General features: G+C 33.1%; 1 protein-coding gene across 1 annotated transcript in view; it reads right to left on the reverse strand.

Moving 5' to 3' along the window:
- The window catches only part of IDUA (alpha-L-iduronidase), a 200,754-nt gene that overhangs the window by 51,199 nt on the left and 133,945 nt on the right, over positions 1–15,610 (reverse strand). The window lies entirely within an intron of this gene.

Raw genomic sequence — 15,610 nt, forward strand, 5'->3', positions numbered from 1 at the left:
AAGCCTGGTTCTAAAATTTCATTCAAAGATCAAAATAAAACAATTAACCATCCTTTTGTGATATATGCTGATTTTGAGAGTATCTTGGAAAAAATAGCAACAGCAGCTCCAGATCCAAAAGAATCATACACAAATAAGTATCAAAAACATACTCCTTGCGGATTTTGTTATTATATCAAATCATCCGTTGGTGATGAATATAACAAGTTAGAGGAGTATAGAGGCTCAAATGCCCCAGAGGAGTTTGTGAAACGACTAGAAAAAGACTGTGTTCGATTAACCACGATAATGAGAGAAACCAATAAACCAATGTCCTTAACGAGTGAAGAGAAAAGGGAATTTAGAAAAAACAATGTCTATCATATTTGTGGGGAGAAAATTGGTGAAAGCCTAAAGGTTAGAGATCATTGTCATCTCACTGGTAAATATAGAGGTCCGGCTCATCAAAGTTGTAATATTAATTATAAACTCCCCTCGTTCATTCCTGTCTTTCTTCATAACAACGCTCATTATGATACACACTTGTTTATTAAAGAGTTGTCAAAGACTCCTGGGAGTATCAGTGCTATTCCAAGTACAGATCAAAAATACATCTCCTTTACAAAAATCATTCCAACAAGACCAACTACAAGAATTCGATTCTTGGATACATATAAATTCATGGCTAGTCCTCTTGCTAACCTAGTTAAAAATTTGAAAAAATTTCCATGTTTGGAGAGTAATTATGAGGATACGGAACTCCTAACACAAAAGGGAATTTACCCGTACGACTATATGGATTCATTTAAAAGATTTGGTGAAAAGTAACTTCCTTCAAAAGAAGATTTTTATAATATTCTAAATAATAGCAATGTTTCAGATGATGATTATGTACATGCTCAAAATGTTTGGAAAAAATATAATATCAATAATATGGGTGATTATCATGATCTCTATCTCAAGACTGATGTCCTTCTTCTAGCAGATGTATTCGAAGCATTTAGATCTGTGTGTCTTTCTGGATATGGCTTGGACCCTGCTCATTATTTCACAGCACCGGGTCTTGCTTGGAGTGCTATGCTAAAAATGACTAAACAAGATTTGGATTTGATAACCGATGTTGATATGCTCCTGATGATAGAGAGAGCAAAGAGAGGGGGAATTTCACAAGTCTGCTCATCAAGATATTCAAAAGCAAATAACAAATATCTTCCAGATTATGATCCAAAGAAAGATAGTTCCTATCTCATGTATTATGACGCCAACAACCTCTATGGGTGGGCAATGTCCCAAGCACAACCTTATGGAGGATTGAAATGGGAGAGTGATCATGAGGGTGTTCTAGAAAAGATTTTGAGTTCAACACAAAAAGAGTTGGATGAAAGGAAAGAAGGGTATTTCCTGGAGGTTGATCTAAAGTATCCAAAAGAACTCTTTGAGAAACAAAGATCTTCCTTTCGGGTGTGAGAAAGAATTAACAAACCCAGAGTGGTTGAGTGAATATCAGAAATCATTTGATAAGGAATCAAGAACAGAAAAACTTTTAACAACATTCTTTGATAAGAAGAACTATGTACTACATCAGAGAAATCTTTTACAATTTGTGAAACATGGTCTAATTGTTGAGAAAGTTCATCGGGTCCTGAAATTCAAACAGAGTTATTGGTTAATGAAATATATTGATTTTAACACTCGAAAGAGAACGCTTGGAAAGACTGACTTTGAGAAAGATTTTTATAAGTTGATGAATAACGCAGTGTTTGGGAAGACTATGGAAAATGTTAGAAAGAGACAAAATATCAAGTTGACAACTTCCTGGGAACAAACTTCCAAACTAATCAACAGACCGAGCTTTGAGCGTGTTGAAATCTTTACAGAAAACTTTTGTGCTGTTCATATGATGAAAGAAGAAATTGAGATGGATAAACCGATTTATATTGGTACTACTGTTCTCGATCTATCAAAACTACTGATGTATGAATATTATTATGAGAATTTGAAAACAAAGTATGATGATAACGTCATGTTGATGTATATGGATACGGACAGCTTCATTCTGAGTATCAAGACAGATGACGTCTATGATGATATGAAAGCTGATTCTGTAATTTATGATACAAGCAACTATGATGCTACTAGTCAGCTGTTCTCGAATCAAAATAAAAAGGTGATTGGAAAGTTCAAGGATGAGCTTGGTGGAAATATTCTGAGTGAGTTCATAGCATTGAGAGCAAAGGCCTATGCGTATAAATATAGAGTTGGGAATGTGGAGAAGTGTGATCAGAAGCTCAAGGGGATTAAGAAAAATGTAATTAAAGAAAGTATAAATTTTGGTCATTATTATCAATGTTTGATGAGTGGGGGGGAACAGTATCGAAAGGTAAAAGGGATTAGGAGTTATAAGTATGAATTATATTCAGAAGAGATAAATAAACTAGCACTAGGAGCATATGATGATAAACGATATATTTTAGAAAATGGAATTGATAGTCTCCCTTATGGTTATATAAGTATATAAGTGATAAGATATATAAGTGATAAGATATATAAGTGATAAGATATAAGTGATAAGATATATAAGTGATAAGATATATATAAGTGATAAGATATATATATATATATATATATAAGTGATAAGTTAAAAAGGGGGGTTAGGGATTTTAAGGGCTACCGCCGCCTTTTTTATAAATAAATAAATGATAGAACCAAGTATTAACCAGACTAAAGGGTGGAGGTGTAATCAACCTTGGTATATAAATGGAAAACATAATGAGTGTGAGAAATACCAGATCCGAGAGGTTGAGAGGGTCAGAAGGTCCTCAAGACTGATAAACGTATTCATTTGTTAAGTGGGGTAATGGAGGGCGGGAAGAAAAATATATTAGAGTGGAGTGAGAACTTTGATGGTTATCAACCGGATAATAAATATTATAATTTTAAAATGGTATGTGGATCGGGAGGAGGACAGACCAGGTCCCTCCGTGAAACATATCATTTTATAAACGCACAGAGAAAGGTACTTGATGTAAAGTTTATCAATATCCTAGATGGGGATGAGTTCCATAAGAGAATGGAGTTGTTTAAAAAATTAGAAAATGAGCAAATATTCATAGGATCAATGAGGAATTTTGAATGTCGTGTGGTCCTTGGAGGGTAAGTAAGGACTCCCCCATTCACTTACATGTAAAAGGAGAAAGGGGTGTCGCGGTAATCAGGGGAAAAATGGGCAGTTTGGGAAAACGTCCCATCTAAATACATGGGTGTCCTGGAAGCCCCATTATCTCCCTACTGCCGATATGTAAATCCTATTCACATTTCAAGTCAATCGGATGAAAATTGAGGATTTTATAAATTTGAAATGGTTGTTGACCTTTGGCCTATGTTGACCTTTTGGCCTAAGCTGATCTCAAAAATAGTTGGTGATTGAATTCAGTTAGCTGATATGTAAATCCTATTCAAATTTCAAGTCAATCAGATGAAAATTGAGGATTTTAGAAATTTGAAATGGTTGTTGACCTTTGGCCTATGTTGACTTTTTGGCCTATGCTGATTTCATAAATAGTTGGTGGTTGAATTCAGTTAGCCGATATGTATATCCTATTCAAATTTCAAGTCAATCGGATGAAAATTGAGGATTTTAGAAATTTGAAAAAAGTAGTTGACCTTTGGCCTATGTTGACCTTTTGATGTCAAAAATATATAGGATTTTGTCGGACGACGCACTCTACCATTTGGTGAAGTTTCGTGAAGATTGGTTTAAAATTGTGACCTGTAAGCAAGTATAAGTGACGGACAGACAAACACAAACAAAACAGATCAACATACATACTTGCAAAAAAAAAAATTCCAAAAATTTGGCAATTTTTTTTTTGCCAAGTAACAAACGGACTCAAATGCAATACCCTCTCCTCTGGTGACGGTAACAAGAAAGAGCAATCAGAGATTGCAGGCCCTTGCAGGACGTGTTTGTGTGGTGTATTATGCGTGGTGTTTATTTTTTATGCCTCCGGCGATTTGGTCGCTGGAGGCATTATATTTTCAGGTTGTGCATCCGGCTGTCCGTCCGTCCGTCCGTGATAGGTTTTCATTACCGCGATAACTTGAGAACGGCTAAAGGAATCTTAGTCAAACTTGGTGCAGGCATGTATAATCAGATAAAGATGAAGTGATTAGATTTGGGAGTCATGAGGTCAAAGGCCAAAGGTCAGAGGTCATGATAGGTAACAATACTTACCGCGATAACTTGTGAACCAGTGATGGGATTCTGACCAAATTTGGTACACTTATGTAGAATGATGTAAAGATGAACCGATTAGATTTTGGGGTCAAGAGGTCAAAGTCTGTAATAGGTCTATAACCTGAGAATGGCTGAAGTGATCCAATTCAAATTTGGTACGGGTATGTATAATGAGGTCAAGATTAAGTGATTGGAATTTGGGGTCAAGAAGTCAAAGGTCAAAGTCTGTAATATGTCTATAACTTGACAATGGCTGAAGTGATCCAATTCAAACTTAGTACAGGTATGTATAATGATGTAAAGATTAAGTTATAAGATTTTGGGGTCAAAGGTCAAATTACAAATCTGTAATAGGTCTATAACTTGAGAACGGCTGAAGTGATCTAATTCAAACTTGGTACAGGTATGTATAATATTGAAAAGATTACGTGATTAGATTTTGGGGTCAATAGGTCAAAGGTCAGAGGTCATGTGAGGTAAAAATGTGCTGACTTGGGCACAGCTGAATGGATTTAAATCAAACTTGATACAAGTATTATAATGATGTAATAATGTGGGCGGAGGCATATCAGTCGACGTCGTGATGTCGAAGAGTGCCGTTCTAGTTTCTGCCATGTTAGTTTGTTTGGTTTATATGTGGTTATTGATGACGCAGATTGATGTTAAATCCAATATTGCTGCCAAACCACGTGACCGATGACATCATCAATTTAATTCTCCCACATTATTTTTATGTAGATCATGCTCAAGAAATTTCAAATTTATTATGTCATAATGAAGGCACCAATGACATCATCATGAATACATGTTGTTCCCCTTGTGGAGTACTTGAGAATGAGCCATGTTTCAATTTTATCCATGAAGTGGTTTCAGAGATATAGAGGTGCAAAGTTTTTCGACTTTTCTAAGATGGCACCCGCACCAGATGAACTATGACGTCATAGTTATAATTAAAGAAGACCGAAAGTCTTACAGCGGCATAGCCGGGCTTGTAAAATATTATAAACCACAAACACACATGATTAGCTTTTTAAACAGTCGCTAATGCTGTTTATAACATTAAACAAAGAAATTTGGAGGAATCCAGACATCCATGAGGTAAGTTTTACTTACAGAACTGAGGTAAGACCTACTGTAATCTAGATTATACCCCACAAGGGTTGGGTACATACCGTTTTGTTGGAAGAAAGGTAATGCCGATGCTTTCGATATTTGATGATCATTTTAACAATCGGTTTGTTTGTGTTTCACATTGAATGAAAAACGGAAAGGTAGAGAATGGCGATTGTGATATATGACAGGTTCGACAATATGTTCGGCATGAATGACATATAAATCAAAATGGTGTTGTGTGGAGAGTCAGCCGCTGTACCGCCGTAATGACATCAGATGTAATCACATCACCCTGTCATGTGACCAGAACCTCAGCTCTGATTGGCATACGTTTGAGGGGACATACATACATACATACATACATACATACATACATACATATATACATACATACAGACAGACAGACAAACATTGTTCTAGACGGCTTTGCCCTATAGGCTACGCCATAAAAGATTATACAGGAGGAGCTCCGATGGTGAACATTTTGTGTCAATCTCGTCAACAGTTGCAAAGAAAAGCATACTCACGTTCTGTGCAGACAAACAAACAAAACAAACAGACAAACAAACGGACCCAAATGCAATATCCTCTCCTCTGGTGAGGGTAACAAGAACGGCATACCTTCAACCAAGCAAAGGGAGCATACCTCCACCAGGCATAGGGAGCATATCTCCGCCAGGCTGAGCAGTTTACATTTTGTATCCCACTGTTAGGCCAGATCTGGATCCGGACCATTCGTCCTCATCACACACCAAAATCAACGGTAATCGCCTTGTTCTCGTCACCTACCCAACTCAACCACCAAGTTTTGTCATAATCTGTCCATAACGTTTTGAGATATTATGCTATATATCGTTTTTTGCTTCATCACTCAATGGTGAAGAATTATTTTGAAAAATTCCTGTATTAGGATCCAGATCCGGATCTTCACGAAAATCGAACCAATTGGTCCTTGTCACACACCCAACCTGTCCACCAAATGTTGTCCGCATCCATCCAAAACGTTTTGAGATATCCGGCTCATAGACAGACAGACAAACAAACAAACAAACAAGCAAACAGACAGTGCTGAAAACACAACCTCCATCCACCTTTGGTGGCAGGGTTATTAACAAAATAACAATCTTATTTTTGATAACTTTACTTATTTGACCCAAAAGACAAGGCCATATCTAATTGGAGATTAATTATATTCAAAGCTATAACATCAGACTTTTACGATAATGGAGCAACGGTGAATATCACCTTAACTCCAACAATGACATGTGGCGGAAATAGCGCCACCATTGGTAAATGTAAATGATATGGAGCATGGTATGTTGTAATCAACAAAATTTCTTCCAAAATTGATTAAAATTCCAAAGTGCATTTTCAAAAATGTGATGGAGCATGGTGAGTAGTGTAATAATGTTGCTTCTGGGACACCTCCGTTTAACATGGGAAATCCCTATCTAATGTCATTTACCCCCTTGTCTTTTTCAAAAATCATAAACACCTCTATTTCTCCCACCCTCATCTTTATAAACCTTTTGTCTGTAGTACCTATCCTTAATGTTGTTCATTAGACCACTCAAACACTACAAATATTTGTTTTCTCTTATAGACCTATCATCCTTCTTCTACATATCATCTGGCAGATTAATCTTTGACCCACTCAAACATTGACCCATTCACTTCCATATTAATTCTTTCCCTCCCTCATTGCCCCTAAACACCTATATTTCTCTCACCCTGTTCTTTACGAACCTTCTAACCTTTTGACATGTTATCCTTATTCATTAGACCACTTAAACACCTGTGATCCTTCTGACCTCATGGACCTTTTAACCTTTTACTCTTAATATCATCTGGTGAATATAACCCACTCAAACAACGACCCTACAAATATTTGTTTATGCGTGGGAAATAATTTAATTCTCCTACAACTCTCTTCACCATCTAATATATTAACAAAAAATATGTTTGAGTTTGGTTCTTTATTAAGATATTTTAACTGAGCTAAGATAAAATGGTAAACCTCCCTCAATGTTCTTGCTTGAGCGCCTCCAGTGCCACATACCATTTTTAAATTAAAGTATATATTTTCCTGACAACCATCAAAGTTTTCCGTCCACTCAAAAATATTTCCATCTTTTTTACCCAATTCACCGGTATTTAAATTAATTCTCTTATTTGTTTTGTGAACTTTTTTACCAGTTGCCTTTTCAATTATACCTATTTGATATTTTTCACATTCATTATGTTTTCCATTTATATACCAAGGTTGATTACACCTCCACTCTTTAGTCTGGTTGATACTTGGTTCTATCATTTATATAATAGTAAAAAAGGCGGCGGTAGCCCGTTAAAATCCCCAACCCCCCCTTTTTAACTTATCACTTATATATATCTTATCACTTATATATATCTTATCACTTATGTATATCTTATCACTTATATATATCTTATCACTTATATATATATCTTATCACTTATATACTTATATAACCATAAGGGAGACTATCAATTCCATTTTCTAAAATAAACCTCTTATCATCAAAAGCCCCCAATGCTTTCTTATTTATCTCTTCTGAATATAATTTATGTTTATAACTTCTTATTCCATTAATCTTTCTAAACTCTTCTTTCTTTGTTGTTAAACAGTTATAATAATCCTTAAAGTTTATTGTTTCTTTAATAACATTTTTCTTTACACCTTTTAACTTCTTATCAGTCTTTTCAACGTTATTCACAATGTATTTATAAGCATAAGCCTTTGACCTCAATCCCACAAATTCACTCATAACATTTCCTCCTAATTCATCCTTGAACTTTCCAATCACCTTTTTATTTTTAGAAGAGAACAACTCACTCTCTGGACTGTAATTACTCGTGTCATAGATATTAATGTCTCTTTTCATGTCTGAATAAACATCGTTGGTATTAATTTTCAAAATAAAACTATCTGTATCCATATAAAGTAGATTAACATCATTTTGATATTTCTTCCTCAAGTTATTATAAAAGTAATCATACATTAATGACTTTGATAAATCAAGAATTGTTGTTCCAATATAAATAGGTTTGTTCATTTCAATACTCTCTTTAATCAAATGGATCGCACAAAAGTTCTCAGTAAAGACCTCAGCTCGAGTAAAACTCGGTCTATTAATTAATTTTGATGCTTGTTCCCAAGATGTTGATAGTCTGATATTTTGTCTTTTCCTCACATTCTCCATAGTCTTACCAAAGACCGCATTATTCATCAATTTATAAAAGTCTTTCTCAAAATCTGTTTTTGACTCTGTTCTTCTTTGTGTATTAAAATCAATGTACCCCTTTAACCAATGACTTTGATTGAACTTTAGAACCCTATGGATCTTCTCTACTCTTAGACCTTTTGATAAATATTGTCGCAAATTTCTTTGGTGTAGAACATAATTTTTCTTGTTATATAATGTAGTAAGTAATTTTTCTGTTGATTCACCTATATCAAACGATCGTTGATAATCACTCAACCATTCTTTCTTTGGACTTGCTTTCTCACAAGCAAATGGGAGATCTTTGTGTAGGTTATGGAGTTCCTCTGGATATTTTAAATCAATTTCAAAATAATAACCAACTTTTTCTTCATCCAATTCTTTTTGTGTAGAGATACATACATCTTGTAAAACGTTTTTGTAGTCTTTTTCCTTTACCCATCTAAGTTTTCCATAAGGAAGAGCCTGAGACATTGCCCAGCCATACAGGTTGTTCGCGTCATAGTACATCAAGTAAGAACTCTCTTTCGTTGGATCATAATTTGGAAGATATTTGTTATTTGCTTTTGCGTATCTACTCGAGCAGACTTGTGAAATTCCACCTCTTTTTGCCTTTTCAATCATCAAAAGCATATCAACATCGGTTATCAAATCCAAATCTTGTTTTGTCATTTTCAACATCGCACTCCAGGCCAATCCAGGTGCTGTGTAGTAGTGAGCAGGATCCAATCCATATCCAGTGCGACAAACAGATCTAAAGGCTTCAAATACATCGGCCAATAAAAGCACATCAGTTTTGAGATACAAATCGTGATACTCGCCAAGATTCTTGATGTTATATTTTTCCCAAACATTTTGTGCGTGTACATAATCTTTATCAGATATATGACTATTATTTAATTTGTTATAGAAATTTTCTTTTGAAGGAAGTTGTGTTTCATTGAATCTCTCAAATGAGTCCATATAGTCATAGGGGTAAATTCCCTTTTGTGTTAGAAAATCTTTATCTAAAAAATACTCTGAAAGACATGGAAACTCTTTTAGATTTTGAACCAAGTTAACCAATGGACTTGCCATGAATTTAAATGTATCAAGAAATCTGATATGAGTAATAGGAGATGTGTGAATTGTTTTTGTGAATGAAATGTATTTCTGATCCGTGTTTGGAATTGCTGAGATACTTCCAGAAGTCTTTGAGAGTTCCTTGATAAATAGATGTGTATCATAATGAGCGTTGTTATGAAGAAAGACAGGAATGAAAGAGGGGAGTTGATAATTAATATTACAACTTTGATGAGCCGGACCTCTATATTTACCAGTGAGATGACAATGGTCTCTAACCTTTAGACCTTTACCAATTTTCTCCTCACAAATATGACAGACATTGTTTTTTATAAATTCCCTTTTTTCTTTACTTGTTAAGGACATTGGTTTATTGGTTTCTCTCATTATCTTGGTTAATCGAACACAGTCTTTTTCTAGTCGTTTCACAAACTCCTCTGGGGTATTTGAGCCTCTATACATCTCTAACTTGTTATATTTATCACCAACGGATGATTTGATATAATAACAAAAACCACAAGGAGTATGTTTTTGATATTTATTTGTGTATGATTCTTTTGGATCTTGAGAAGCAGTATCAATTTTTTCTAAAATACTTTCAAAATCAGCATATATAACAAATGGATGTTTGATCTTTTTATTTTCATCTTTGAATGTGATCTTTGAGCCTTCTTTAGGCATATTGATTACCGTTGATTTATGTTCGCCACAATAATTTGAATGTTTATCTAATCTTTCTTGTGAATTGAAGAAGTTAAGACAACGCAAACAAATATATATTTTATTTGTTCTCTTACAGACTTGTGGTTTTATTAATTTAGCAATATCTTTGATGTATGTATAATGTGAATTTTCGTCTGAATTAAAATATAGAAGATTAATATGAGTTTGTTTACAATTGTCAGAAAGCTTTAAAACCTGAATGTTGTTTGTTTCTGTTAGACCATAAACATTAACTGATAAATTATTCATCTTTTCAAATTTAGGAATATCATTTAAAGTCATCGGAAACTTTAGATCTTTCGTATTTAATGTATTCTCATATTTTTTATAATGAGATACTCTTTCATCATGAAAATGTGGAGGATGTAAGTGTGCTAAAATAGACCAGAGAAAACATTTATTGTCTTTATTTTTGATATTGATAACTGCTTTTCTATTTTTGATAACACTGGGTAAATCAATGTAAGAAGAAGCTTTTAGAGGATCTGATTTAAGAATATGAATGTCTATGTAAATAATTTTTCCTATATTGAATCCACTTCCTACGATTGAATTATCCACATCTTGCTCTTGTTTAATAAGTTCATCATAGACTCCTGATGTTTTAAAATCTTGATATGAAGATATAAAGTGTGGCTCAGTTCTCATGTATGGTGCATCTATAACTCCTTCATCCTTTGTCATTTCTAATTTTACTCCCATATAAAATTTAAGTGGTTTCATTTCCTTTAGTGTTTTTTCAATCAACGTTTGAACAGCAGGTTTAACTATTTCTACAGCATCAACTATAGACTCTGGTTCAGGAGGTTTGAAGTTAAAGACTCTTATTTTAATATGTCCTTTGAATGCTCCATCAGAGTTTTTAGTTGTGATAAAATTTGATAAATGTAGATTTGTTTTAAGATGTATTTTGAAGCCTTTCTTGAGGATATTTTTATTACATGTAGAACAGTGTTTTGTTTCAGGTGGAAGAGGGGAAAGTTTGTTTAAAATGTTGTATGTATGTTTTGCGGTGAGAATATGTTGTTTATAATATTTTACTTCCTTCTCGCAAGTATCACAATAAACCATATTTATAGCGTGAGAAAACGTGGTGTTTTATATATATCACTGTGCTTAAAATAAAACACTTTTGAGCTTTACAGCTCCGTTTTATATATATCACTGTGCTTAAACTAAAACACTTTTTCACTCAGAATCATCTAAGTCATAACTATCACATGAATACTCAGAATCATACTCAGAGTCATCAATAAAGCTACTCTCATAACTATCATTTGAGCACAAACTATTAGTATCATAACTATCATCTGTGTTCAATGAAATACTATCATCACCATCATCCAAGTTCAATGAAATACTATCATCACTATCGTCCGAGTTCAATGAAATAGTAAAATCTTCACTGCTGTATTGACTCATATTTAATTAGCAAGAAAAATATTCCCATCAATATCTATATACTTTCTTTCATTAACAGATTCAATCTCTACAATTTTTATATCAAAAGTTATCTTTAAATAATCTCTAACTATCATAGAACGAAATGACATTTCACCAGAAATATTAACATCATTCATTTTACTTAGATCTACACCCTTTGGATTATTAAAGAAAATACAAATGTCTCCTCTAGAATTATTAATGGTCTTATCATTCTTTTTCAAAGTATCGTGGTCAATCACTTTTTCAAGCTTTGAATAAATTGCCAGGAGTAGAGGAGAAACTTTTGTTAGATTTACTTTAATGGATGTCTTTCCAGGTATAGTTAGAGCTCTTCCTTTAAATGAAATAGAGGGGCTCATGTTATTTTCCATAACTGGTTTTACCCAAAAATTTCCATATTTATCTTTGTTCAATTTAACATCTTTGACATATTTTTCTATATCTTCCACCGAAGTAGAGATTGATTGAAATTTGTCTTTTGTGCTTTGAAACATTGTATTTATTAATGAATAAACTTGCGTTTAGTTTAAGTAAAAATTTACCACATAAATATGATAAGTTCTGAAGGATATTTAGAATTTCCAGACTCTCCATATGATAAATTAGAGAATTGTCCGGCTTGTGATAGAGTGGGGCTTAATGATGAGGATTCATATAAACAATGTTTATTCTGTGATTATATTCTAATTAATGATAATAAGAAATATAAAAAAACATATAACTCTTTTAAATTAGAACCAAAAATGAATTACTTTACAAGATTAATAAGAGAGATGAATGTTAAGCATTATGGTGATAATACACCATTTCTTACAAGGAAAGAGACTCTTTGTATTGAGGAAATGTATAAGGGTTTAATGATATTTATTATTCAAAATAATTTTAATGGAAATGTTAATACAAGATACTACATAAATAAAATAATGAATTATTTTGAAATTAAACCAGAACTCAGGATAAAATATAGAGTTTCTAAAATAGCTCAAAAAAAGTTGGATGACTTGTTTTCCAAATATATAAATGAATGATTTTTTACCCGTTTGGGAAAATAAGATAAAATTTAATAACCATAAAAACATTCCAAATTCATTGAGATGTCTAATAGTTGGTTCAAGCGGATGTGGGAAAACCTGTTTACTTTTAAAGATGCTCCTTGGTCCTAATTTTTTAGATTATGATAATTTAATAATTTTTACAAAGTCAAGTTTTCAACCCGAGTATCAACTACTCTCACAGGGTTTTAATGCAGGTCTTAAAAAGGAAGACATTATCGGTTTATTTAAACTTCAAAACAAACTGAATGATTATAATATTGAAGATATAATACAATTATTTTGTGATACACAGAAATCAAAATCGAAACCCATAACTTGTATTCTCAGTGATAATACGGATGATATACCTTCACCTCAAGATTTAGATAAATCAAAAAAGAACCTCGTCATCTTTGATGATTGTGTTAATGAGAGAAACCAAACAGTAATGGATAGCTACTATACAAGAGGGAGACATTCTTCTTGTAATTGTATATATCTTAGTCAATCATATTTTCAACTCCCTCGACGCTCAATAAGAAACAATGCCAATACTTTTATTTTATTTAAGTTAAATTCAATAGATGTAAATAATTTTTGGAGAGATAATTGCTCTACGTTATGTAGTAAAAAAGAATTTGAAAATTATATGAAACACACGATTGGAAAATATAAATATATTGTTGTGAAACAAGATGAGATACTAAATGATATTTTTCAATAAATAAATACAGAAAATGAATACTGAAGAAAGAGAAAGAAAGTTTAAGGAACATCAACAATTAGTTTCAAAAGTTGTTAAACAACAGGAAGAGATAAAGAAGAAACGGAGACAGAAACTAACTGGTGAAGAAGCCTTTGAAAGAAAACAAGAGAAATTCTTTAAACCACTTTTGAAAACTCAACACTCACCTACAGTTCCCACAGTAGAATTTACTCCGAAAAAACTTCAAATGCTCAAAGATTTTAGTCAGATAACAAAACAAGAACTTGGTGAATTAGAATATGATGACGAGGGATTATTTCGGAAACTTGAGGAGGTAAATCAACCCCCTAATTATGTTGTGGAAGCTCTTCAAAACAATGAATATTCGGCGGGTTCAAAAACCAGAGCAGGTCTCATTCCAACAGAAGAACCAGCAGTGTTTCATCTTGTGGAAGAAAAGGTATTGATATTTAATGATGAATTGATGTTCTTGAGTTCTACTCAACCAAATGTTAAATTAACTCCAAGATTAATGTTTCTTCTAACAAACCCCGGATTCAGCGGTTCAAAATATTTTGAGGAACCACTTGATATGGAAAGAGAGGAAGATAGGGTATATATTGAGTTGTTAAATGCACTTGATTATGGAGTTTCTGTTGCTGGTAAAAGTAAGAAGAATGAGAAGGAGAAACATATTATTGATGCTTTAAGTAAGCTTGGTTCGGGTGTTAGTTTTCTTCCAAATGACCCATCACAATTAGTTAATAGGCTATTATTGTTGTTAGGTAGTAAGAAGGCTGGAAACAACAATTGTTTTAATGAATCCTCAGCCATTTTAGATCAGTTGATGAATATGAAAATAATTAATAAATGTCAATACAAAGATATTTTATTAGATATTAAATAAGATGAGAAGCACAATTCTTAGTTTTAATTTCACAACGAGCGATTACACAGCTTCATTCCCTTACCCACTACAACTTGACCCCCTTACCTCATATGAGGCATCTTTATTGTCGATGGAAACTTATAATACCTTGTTTAATATCACAGAGAAAAACAACAAGTTTAGTTATAATCCAGGAAGTGGATATAAAACTATAACCGTTTCACCTGGAGCTTACGAGATTTCTCAAATATCTTCAGAAGTCTCTCGCCTTATGAAAGAAAAAGGTGATGAACCAAAAAATATTGTAATAGATATTCAAAAACACACTTCAAAATCAACTATTAAACTTAAAAATAATTATAAAGTTGATTTCACGATTGAAAATTCGTTTAGAGAGCTATTGGGTTTCTCTTCAAAAAAGATTGAAAATAACGGGACGTTTTACAGTGATAATGTTATCCAAATATCCTCCGGTATAAATTCAGTATTAATTCATTGTGATTTGATTGATGGTGCTTATAACGATGGAATAAGAACAAATACAATATTTTCATTCAGTGCATACTCAACCCCGATTGGTTATAAATTTAATATGGAACCAAAAAATCTTGTCTATTTACCTGTGTCAGGAAAAACCATATACAGAGTAAATTTTAGGATAACCGACCAAGATAATCGTATGATATCCTTTAATGATGAAATTATATCCATCAGAATTCACCTACGTGAAGTTTTTCAATAAATAAATAATGGTTATTGTGAGAAAACACGAGTTGGGAAAATATAAAATAATTACAGGGGAGGGCATGTTCCTTTCACCAGACTATACAAGGTATGTGGGTAGAGGATACTATAAACCTAAGAGACAACGAGGTGTAGGTCATCAATTTCGAAATAAAGGAGATGGGATAATTGATACTCTAATGGGTATTGGTTCAACCATCCTTAAACATAAAGACCTAATTGGTTCAACTGCTTCTGCCGTGGGCTCCGTTGCGGGTGCTATAAAGAGTATAAAAGATGCTCAAAAGGAGTCTCATAAATTACAAGCAATCAAAGAAATAAAAAAAGGTAAAACTCAACTATCTTCACAAGAACGACAAAAAATCATTAAAATACTTGGGTCAGGGTTTCAACAATTTTAATGCTATATAAATACAAGTATGGAAGCGATTGATAGTA

Source organism: Myxine glutinosa, chromosome 2, assembly GCF_964187855.1.
Source record: "Myxine glutinosa chromosome 2, kmMyxGlut1.1, whole genome shotgun sequence".
NCBI lineage: Eukaryota > Metazoa > Chordata > Myxini > Myxiniformes > Myxinidae > Myxine > Myxine glutinosa.